The sequence below is a fragment of the Hakea prostrata genome, chromosome 1, assembly GCF_041222555.1.
Source record: "Hakea prostrata isolate BN-2017 chromosome 1, UWA_Hpros_2, whole genome shotgun sequence".
Classification (NCBI taxonomy): domain Eukaryota; kingdom Viridiplantae; phylum Streptophyta; class Magnoliopsida; order Proteales; family Proteaceae; genus Hakea; species Hakea prostrata.
In genome coordinates this window covers 5,754,497-5,765,460 of record NC_142600.1, presented here as the reverse complement: position 1 = coordinate 5,765,460, position 10,964 = coordinate 5,754,497, and the positions used below count along the sequence as shown (strand labels likewise).

Here is a 10,964-nt window from a genome sequence, read left to right as displayed (position 1 = left end):
GAGACCGAGTGAAACTCAATGATCAAATTTTAAATGGTTTTGAATTAGTCATGTCATCTCTTAGTGTGATAATAATAAATTGTTAGACAAGTTTATTTTTTTAGTATGAAAATTTTCCTTCGGTTTCCTTCAATTTTCGTTGCAACCAAATAAACCCACCGTCAAAGTTTGAACACACACAAAGGGAATGAAAAATGTCATTATATTAACCTTTGACTCAAGTCAATATCAGTAAAAACACATGTTTATACAAAGGTCTCATATGCTTTTCTCCTTTCATAGTTGCAGCTTTGTTGGGGCCAGTTGAACTAGCACACCCAAATCTGCCTACCCAAGGAATCACTCTTTGAAAGGATACACAAGCAATCAAAGACATTTGTGCAGGAAGAACAATTGAATTAGGCTTTAAAGCACGAGGTTGGACTTTGAACACCAGAAGCAACACCTTTTGCATTCTTACAAACAGAAGTCACATCACCTGCCGTAGATTTCAAACTAATACCAGTGAGCTCTACTCCTTCACAAGGTACGACTTCACTACATGAGATGCTGACTGCTTCCTTTGTGGGGGTCGTACCCTTGATGTTTCTGAACTTAATGTCTGTCAGCTTCACACGTGAAGGCTGTTGCATTGGTAATGTCGACACATACTTAGTAATCATGGAAAAAATGTAATTACATAATCAATCTTCAACTAAAAACATGAGGTAGAGTGATCAAGATCCTTTCTTGCAAACTGATTGACCTAGCTCTCTCCCACCAAACACAAAAAGGGATTGTTGTGTAAGAATACTTACACCAACCTAGCCAATGAGAGCTCACCCACGACCATACTTGATAGTCTTATTTGGTGGGGAGCGTCAATGTATTGATTTGATGAAATGAGGGTGGTTATGATAAGGTGCAATTGTGTTAAGACTTAGGAGAGAGCTTGTCAAAGAGTCTATATTTGTTTAGATTGGGTAGTACTATCCCACAAGTGTGAAGTGTTATTTTTTTTCTTTTCTTTGGGGCTTTTATTGAACCTACCTTAGAGTCGCATTGTGCCTTGTCACAATATTGTTGGGTGATGATGATGGGGTTTTTTACATCAGTCATGGTAATATCCTCGAATATAACATTAGAAACTGTGTTAGCTTCTGATGCTGGCCATGTTTTGATCCGAACGCCATTATCAGTACCAGTCAAGGTACAACCGGTCACCTTCAAACCATTCACTGCCTTTTCACCTGGATACCTCCCGAGGCTTCCCAAGCTACAAAAGAAAGCAAAAAAGAACATGGTTAAAGTCAACTGAAACAAGTCTCATCCTTTGGGGTGCGAGTTTGCCTAAACCTGAGCACAACCCTAGGAGCCCCTATCTAAACCCAAGCCCATCACACCGCTGCTAGGGCCAACCTTACATTTAACCCTGCCAAGCCCAAGTGTAGTAGGTTTTCCCAGCAAAATTTCAGCCCTAACTCACCTTTATTATCATGTGCCCATTAAGTCATGGGAAATAAATTGCCCATAGGACCCTACTTGGGCTAAGCCTAAGCTTTAATGCACATAATTATCATGGAGATAGAAAAGCTAGTCACGACCCATTTTATATTAAAGCCCGTACTTTAGTATATATGAAACCCAACCCACACCTAACGTCATGTACAGGCCCGGTCCAACCCTGTTTGCTCTCTAGCGGGCTTGGGGTAGTTGGGTTTTTCCTTGACACCCCTGTATCATTTTAGATCATCTGCAAAAATCAGTATGGATTTCTACGTAAGTATTTAAGCATGATTATCTTGTAATATACCTGATGCCATGACCCGGTCCACATTTCACATTGGTGACGGCAATGTTGGAAGTTCCCGCTCCAATGGACACGCAATCATCGCCGGTTCCAATTTCACTGTCAGTAACGGTGATGCCGGACGAATCACCAATGTGCACACCATCAGTATTTCGACTCGTACCGGGGGCTTGAATCTTGACATCTTTGATGGTAAAGTCTTTGCATTGACTGACAACCATGTGAAATGCCTTACTATTAATACTAGTTATGCCGCTTAATGATCCACCGGTAATCGATGCCAATTGCAAGCTCTGCAATAAAAGCGAAAGATAAAGGGAAATAAGTATCAAGTTTCCAATTGTTCTCATGTAAAATTCCAATAACTCACAGTTTGGGCCATTTTGCAATTTGAATTGGCACTGTGAACACAACTTGTGGCCCAAGACTTTTCTCCTTGACCATTCAGAGATCCACCGGCCCCACTGATATTCAACCCGCTCAAACCTCTGAATGTAATCCATGCACCATCAGATCCTGAGGCTGGCGGAGCTATTAATTTACCACTTATCTCAACATGAGGAGATTTGCTGCAAGGACCGGCAAATGAGACTGTACCAACCAAGAAGTCTCCTTTTGGGACCAAAAGGGTAGATTGTGCCGAAGATTTACAAGCTGCAGCCCATGCAGCAAGGAATGCCTTACTATTATCCGTTTTGCCGTCAGAGACTGCTCCATGCTTGGTGACATCAAACACCATGCCCTGTCCCCCGTCCCGATGCCGTGATGATGGTGACGTAGCTTGTGGTTCCGGTGCTTGATGATGGTGACGTACCCTTTGGTTTCGGTGCTTGACGATGGTGACGTACCCTTTGGTTCCGTCTCTTGCGATTGTTTTTTATCATTTGATTTGAGAAGCCGAAACTCAACGGTTCTGGCTTCACCCTCCCATAAAAGGAAGCATAATAAACAAATTAACATAAGATCCGTGCTTGAGCCCATTATTAATTTCCCCTCGCCAAATAAAAATAGATAAAAAAAATGTGAGCAAAACTAATGAGCTGGGATCAAGTAGAACCTTGGACCTTCTTTGGGACAAGAGGCTCAAGCGATCCCAACTCCAATGGATATCTGGTAGACTTGATTCAAGTTGTAATGCTTGTGGAGTGATTTGAAATTTATAACATGAATTTTCATCCTAATTTTGGCAAAATTATTTCAACCCAATAATTGGGAGAGAGAATTCCCTTCAACTTACTATTGTTGTAGATTATAATTTTGCGGTTGAAAATCGACATCCAAATATGGATTGGTTGCCCTTTTCGTTCGGAAGAAATAGAATTAAGAAGGAAAAGGTAATATACGATTTTATTTGTTCAATTTTTAATCTTCCATTGATAAATTTAAGGACTTGGATCCTCTACAATGCTTAGCGGTTCACCAATCCAATCGACAACTAAGACATTGCCTTGTATAGCACTACATGTGAAACAAAGATTTTGACTGTCCAATGCATGACCGCTCAACCTTAAACATAAAATAAGTCTTAAGCATGCTTAGTATTTTATTATTCAGTTTTATTGAATATCGGTATCTTCTTTCTCTTGATAAGAAGGAAGTCCAACACATTCTCAAAGAAACAAACAATGTTGCAAACTCTCTCACAACGTAAGCTTTAAAGCATGGTGTTTCTTTCTTTGATACTCCCCACCCCCGTCCCCCATAAGAAAAAATAACAATAAGAAGAAAAAAATTTGTCAACTGGTCATTTTTTTATTGACAATTCTTGTTGCGTCGTTCCTCGTGGATTTAAGTTTAGATAGACTAACTTTACTCCTGAAAAGAAAATAAGAGTGATGGTTTGATATTTGAAAGTAAGATGGTTGGCAAAATTTGTTCCATGGGGGCCTCACGGCAAGACTGGGTTGTGGTCCAAGGCCCAACTAGTCAAGTTGCAGCAGTTGGTGACCCCTTCCCACCTTACTAAATTGGATTAAGTAAAATTATCTCTACACGAAAACCTAGGCATTCCACAACTAGGAGAATATAGAGAGAATATATGATTCACCCAAAAAAAAACAGTATGACAAGTGACGATATCAGGGGAACCTTTAAACATCCCATTAGCTTAATTGGCATTCAACTTGGAGTACGGATCGTCTCCCCTCATCTGTGCTCCCTGTTTGTGAAATTAAAAGTAACCGCAAGCACACGATATCGTGTAGCTAACAGGTCGATCTCAAGAAGATATGCCACTTTAGAATTAACTTCTTAATGATAATGCAAGAGTGCAGTAATTCAAATTTGTTAATTACTTAATTAAATTAAAAGAATGGTTCTAATCCATACATCTAATGCGATCAAATTGAGACGAAAAATAAAACAAACACAATCAACGCATAATTAATTAAGGCAGAAAAAATGCGAATAAAAAATAAATAAAAATAAAATGGAAGTGATCCGAGTGTCAGCTCGGATCTAGGGAAGGGGAGTATAATTATAATGACTTTGACCGTGGACCCTTTGCCATAGCTTACGGTCCACCGATCGGGAGAACGGATATTAGAGAGAGAAAAAATTGCAGAAAATAAATAATCAAAGCATTAGAAGGAAATGAAAACCTTAACCAAAGAGAGGCACGACAGTAGGAATCTCTGATCAAGGACCCAAGGGGAAGCGAAAACAATAAATAAATATTGAAAGTAAATTGCAGAAAGTAAATAACAGAACATTAAAAGTAAAATTGAAACCTTAACCAAAGAGAGGCACGACTATAGCAAAAATTGGGCACTTCCAGAATTGAGAATAGAAGTGTAAATTTTATTGAAAATTATTGAGAACTGATCAGTTGAAAGCTTATACAAGAAACCCATTAAGATGTTGCCCTATAAAATTATGAGAGATCCTGAGTGGATCAGGTAAAGTACTATTTATATTCCAATGAATCGTTCCCCTTGTGCGTATTAATAATATGACTATGCATTCCTTAAAATAATTAAGATGCTTATATATATCTCGGTTGAAAGGAATTTGAGCTCTTAACCTCTTACTTAACGAGATGAGATTGTGGTCTTTTCCAACTAAATCAATTCCTTAAAATAAGAGTTTTTTACATAATTTTATAGCATATGGTGGCTTAAATTTGCTCATTTGTTAGCTTATCTTACTTGAAATCAAGGTAGATAAAGATAGTACCTTTCACAAACTGAGTTGAAATTTCTAATATTATATACATCTTACACTCATTTGTATGGAACCAATCAAATGAAGGAGACTTGAATTATATGTATAAATTGAAGAGAACATAATCCTCTATCCTTGCGGACAAAAAATCTCAATCCCTTTGATCCCCAAATCCCATCATTCGCTTTGCGTTAGCTTTTCTTCTCATTCCCCAAGTCCTATCATCTCTTTATATCATCTCCCAGCCTTGAGATTGACAATGATTTTACCAAAGAAAAAGAAAAAAGAAACGGACAATAATGCTGAAATGACGGAATAAAACCAAAATACAATTAAAGAAAGATTTTTATTTAATGGTTCAAAAGTGTGCGTCTAGATGAACGCCAACACCCACCAAATCATCACCACACCATCTGCCAAATTGTTTCAGTCATGTGCATTAAATGCGCATGATAGTCAAGTAAAATTTCTAACAATCGGATCCAAAATTCAAGTCGAGATTTCAATCTTGACAGTTAAATCTCAATGGTCAAGATCGAAATGTCAACCTAAATTTTGATTCAACGGACCGAATTGTCTCGGTCCTGTGCGTTAACTGAAGCAAGGTCCGTCCGGCTCTAAACCTTGGCTTTGGACTCAATTTGACGATGGTGGTCATTATTTTCAACCACAAAAACCCTTTCAGTGACATCTCACGGATTTTGCTTGAGTCTTATGCATTAAATGCGCAAGACTATCATACGAATCATTTTTGTCAGTTGGATCAGAATCTCGTTTTAGATTTCGATATCAACCATTGAAATTTAACGGAATCTCGCTTGATCGTTAATGCGCATGATTCACGCAATTTTAGACATGTCACCAATAACATTGCGTCTTAGGCGTTTTACGAAACCCAAAAAAGACAAGTCATCATCAGGCATTTAATTATTTAATTAATTACTGATGTACTTCTCAATCATTTGAAAGGCGTAGTAGTGGGCCGCAATGTCTCACTTCGGTGTGTGCGTGTGCGGTGTTGCAGGTTATCATATCATCTCCCCTTCTCTTTACAACGTATACGACAAATAACGTCTCAGGGAAAAGCTACTAGTTTGTGGGACCCACCCTCTCAATTTGTTTTAGACTTTTATCCGGAACGCAGTAGTCTCCGGGGTAGAGATTCGACGAATCCATAATATCGTGACGAAGATTCTCAAATATTTATGGGTAATTTTCATTCGGACCCGACGTTTGGCCTATGTCATTTTCAGTCCAAAAAAATTAAGACTTTGCATCTACCTCCCTTGTACTATAGAAAAGTCAATTTAAGGACAAATTATAACATTTATGACGAATTTGCCCTTTTTTAATTTTTACATTTTAAAGGGTTAAAGTTTATTAATTTACAAAATAAGACCCTCCATTACCCGATTCCCAAATTCCTGGTTTTACCAATTCTAAATCCTTATTTTCCAAATCATAGTTGAAGATTAGGAAATAAAAATTAATGGGTTAAGAAGGAGGTGTTCATGGACATCAGCCGGAGGACCATTAAGGAATCTCTCCCGGCTTTTTTAAGTTGTTCTTCAAGGTCTTTCTTTGAGGATGTCATTTCTTTCTGTCCGAGATCCTCAAAGCTTCATTGCAAATTCATACAATTCCAAACCCTAAAAAGTTAAACCCTATAAACCAAAAAGAAAAAACAATCAACAACAAATCCCTGCTAGGGCTTCACATATTAAAAGAACACAACGAACAAAGAAATCCAAAACCAAAATCTAGGGTTTTATGAATATCTAAAAACCAAAAACACAAAAGAAATAAGATAGTGGAGGAGAAGAAGTGGAATCTGTTTCGTGGGTACCTGTTTTGTTTTTTTTGTTTTTTTTTTTGTTTTTTTTTTTTCAGTAAACTGAAAACAGTTTACTTTTTCTTTATTCCCAAGCCCCTTCTCTCACTAGCCACTCTTCTCTCGCTGGCCCGTTCTCTCTCTCTCTTCTCTCTGAGTTTGGCTCCTATGACAGAAGCGATGGAGATGGAAAATCAGAAAATTATTGGTAAAATAACTGGGTAAAATTAATTTAAATGTGAGTAGCAAATAAGAATTTAGAATTCGTAGAACTAGGGATTTGGGAATCGGGTAATGAAGGAGGGTTTGATTTTGTAAATTAATAAACTTTAACTCCTTAAAACGTAAATATAAAAAATTTAAATTAAAAAAAATAGAATAAGGACAAATTCGTCATAGAAGTGATAATTTGTCCTTAAATTGACTTTTTTTCATAGTACAAGGGAAGCAGATGCAAAGTCTTAATTTTTTTAGACTAAAAATGACAGATCAAACCTCAAGGGGTTCAGATGAAAATTACCCAATATTTATTTATAATTTATTTTTTCAACTTTTTAAGAAAAAAAATGTATACAAATAAGTATAATGAGTGGTCAAGATTTCGACGTCGACCACTCTGAAAAATCGTGGCCATATGCAGCTCAGTGATGTGTATTTTAATGCGCACCATTGAAGTTGAAATCCACCAAATACTACTTTGAGTTGCTTTTTGATCTCCCAAAAAAAAATAAAAAGCATGTGTTCCCTTTTGCATTTACACATGCTTTTCCCTAAAATCTGTCATGCCCCAGTGTAACGGTGAAATGCGTAGAGATGTTCAGCACTCAACTTGTTCTTGTTCCCATCCCTTCACACTCAAATATGGCTGACACAGGCAGGCCTCATGTCAGGTCTTATGTGAGCGTGGAAGATGGAAGCACCGAACAAGTTGAGTGGAGAAGATCTGGATCTTAGTGTAACTGTCGAATGTATTCTTGTTGGAGTGGTGATAGCCTTGACAATAAGATCAAGAGATTTTGGATTTGAACATCTACCCCTCTACACCTTTCTTTTCTCCTTTCCTATCTCTAAAGTATTTGGGTCCAATCTTTCTGAACCCCTCCACCACCCAAAAAAATAATAATAATAAAATAACTAAATAACTAAATAACTAAATAACTAAATAACTAAATAAATAATATATATATATATATATATATATATATATATATATATATATATATATATATATATATATATATATATATATATATATATATATATATATATATATATATAAAATAAATACATAATATACATACATGTACTTATGGGTGGAAGAAAAATAATGATATGAATAAGGAAGAAGGAAGAAAACAAACATTAGTCTCTCAATCTTTCTCCTCCCGGTAACTCATTACCTTTCTTAATCATTGATTTTTTTTTTTTTTAATGTATATTTTGTTAAACATCTCACCGGCCAAATGCATCCATTTGTTTTGTTTACTGTGGAATATGTCATTTCGTGACATTAGATTCATTGTCTTCATCTATACATTCAAAGAAAAATAAGAAAGAAAGAAAATCAAAATCCTCCCTAATTTTATAATTTAATGGTTTGATTCCACTTAATGGGATCGATATCATGACATCCCATGCAATTTTCTATATATCGTTTCAAATTTAATAGTTTTTTAAGTTTTTAATATGTGGGTCCCTTAGTGGACCACAAACTAATGTTAGGTCTCCTTTGTGCAATATATTACATGTAAGTCCTAATCAGACTAAATCGTTAGTTTCTATATTCAAATTTCATACGTGTAAGTAACTAAAATATCCTTCAAATTATTTAATACATTGTGTTATTATATTTTCCCCCCCCTTTTTTTAAATAGTTATATTAACCATATAATTAATGCTTAATGACTGATTATCTTTTTTTTTTCTTTCTTTCTTTTTTTGTAGAAACCAATTATCTCTTTTTAAAACTATATATGAACAAAATGTATTAAATAACCTAAGGGGTACTTTAGTCCTTTCACGATCGAAATTTGATATACTTAACTACGGCTAACTGTTGAGGACCCACACGTAATATATTACATTAAAGATACCTAATATTAATTTATGATCCACTAAAGAGACTCACATATAAAAAAACATGATTATATATCCTTATAATTATAAATCTAAATTTCATCCTTATAATGGTTATATATTCTATTTATATAATAACCATATTATGAGACTCTTTTTGTATAAATTACCTATTGAGACTCAAACTAAAAGACAAAAATGCATTGTATCAAGTCTTTATTGTATTTATTTTATTAACATTTCAGCACATGTTAAAAAGAGTAAAACGTATAATTTGAAATCCAATTTAATTTATTATAAATAAATCATACCAAACATCTGCATGAATTTTTTTTATTTATTTTTTTGTTTTTTGTGGGTAAGTACCTCATAAAGTTGGAAGTGGTTCCGGAGCCTTTCTTTTTCAGAGTTCCACTAATTATTCACTTTAGTTAATTTGTCTTAATATGAATTTGTTAATAATTTTTTTATCTTTATAAATCACGTATTAATTGTCATTTTCTAATTAATCACATCAATTCTCAATATGTCTTTCTTTAGCTGCTTTAACTTCAATATTCGTTATTGGTTCAGGGTTAAAGTGATTACTTTCCTAATTTATTGGTACAACTCAAATCACTTACCTATAGTGGAAAATCTTTCATTTCATTTCACTAATAATTAATAATTTGAAATTCACTAGTTGTAGCCGCCATTCTTCCCACTCAAGCAAATCTTTTTAGGGATGTAAGCGGATCAGATCCAAAGATATACCGTGTATTTATTATAAATCCAAAGATGTTCACTAAAATGTCAAACAATAATAATATAAGTCATGATAAAAATGATTAACTTACTTCCTAATGACTAACATATTTTACTGAAGAGGTCAGGATTCGATTCTTCTCACGGCATATATAATAATCCTTATAAAATTAAAAATGCACAAGACAAAGATTTTATGTTTATCTTTTCACACTTTTTTACAATTTGAAGTTACAAGAGAAGTTACACGACGATATTAACAACAAGCTGGGCGAAGAAAAGTTTTTTTTAGAGGGGGGGGAAAACATGTTCCTCAAAATGCATTCATAAATCCTCCAAGAATGATATTAGGTTGGTTTATCGAAAGAAAAAAATATAATATCATGTTGAAATTTTCAAACGACAAGCGAATATAGACTAGCAACAAAGTGAACAAGTTATTAAAGAGAGGGAATAAAATGATATACATGCTTGATATGACAAAAACAAGGGAATCCACCCTAGAAAAATAAAAAAAATTATGCTAGCAAACCCTATTTGTGCTAGTCTACCACAAGAGATGGGTAATAGTGGTAAGAATTCGGCCACCGATCTACCACTTACGCACTTGTCCATTCGTCACTCGAACCTCCCTGCATTGTGTCTCTCCGCCTTTGTTGTAGCGGGTAATCTCTCCGCTCTTGTGGCGTGTCATGGTGGATGTGTCTTTTGCATTTCTTGAGTTTATCTGTTGATGTTGTTTTTACAGCTTCTTTTTTAAGGTTTTATTAGGGCTCGATTTGTGTCTTAGTCTGGAAGACCCTGTTTATTGCATATATGATAGTTTGGTCAATTCATTTCCCTAGTTTTGAATTTCAGTTCGAAGTTGAAATAACATATGCAACTTTTTTTCTAATAATTTATCGTTTTGATGTGATTTTGCAAATGATCTTTATAATGATGAGGTGCACTTGTCTTCTAGTGCCTCTCACATGTTAAGAGGGAGAAAAATTCAGTCTATATATATACCGGCTAGCAGTTAATTCAATGACACACAAAAATGCTACATATAAAGAATGTGATCAATATAGCACATTCAGACTTGTATTTGTGTCATCCTATCATGTAGTGGTTGTTGATGTTCCCCCTAATCCAACCAAAGGAACAAGAATTTGTTATACCTTCTTTTAGTTTTGATTTATTTCTGTCACATTATTATCTAAATATAATCTAAAATATATTTTTGACATTATGAGAAAATAAATTTTTTATAAGATTTGATCATTGTATCCATATATTTATTTCATTAAATAATAAGTTGGCTTGTATAGCATGTTCGTATTGCAATAAGATAACACTATTTTTTTTCAAACAAGATGAAAA

The 10,964-nt window shown here is 34.8% G+C and overlaps 1 pseudogene; it reads right to left on the bottom strand.

Moving 5' to 3' along the window:
* Positions 1 to 398: 398 nt before the first annotated feature.
* Positions 399 to 2,010, bottom strand: LOC149026941 (exopolygalacturonase pseudogene; annotated as a pseudogene).
* Between the last annotated feature and the right edge of the window lie 8,954 nt (positions 2,011 to 10,964).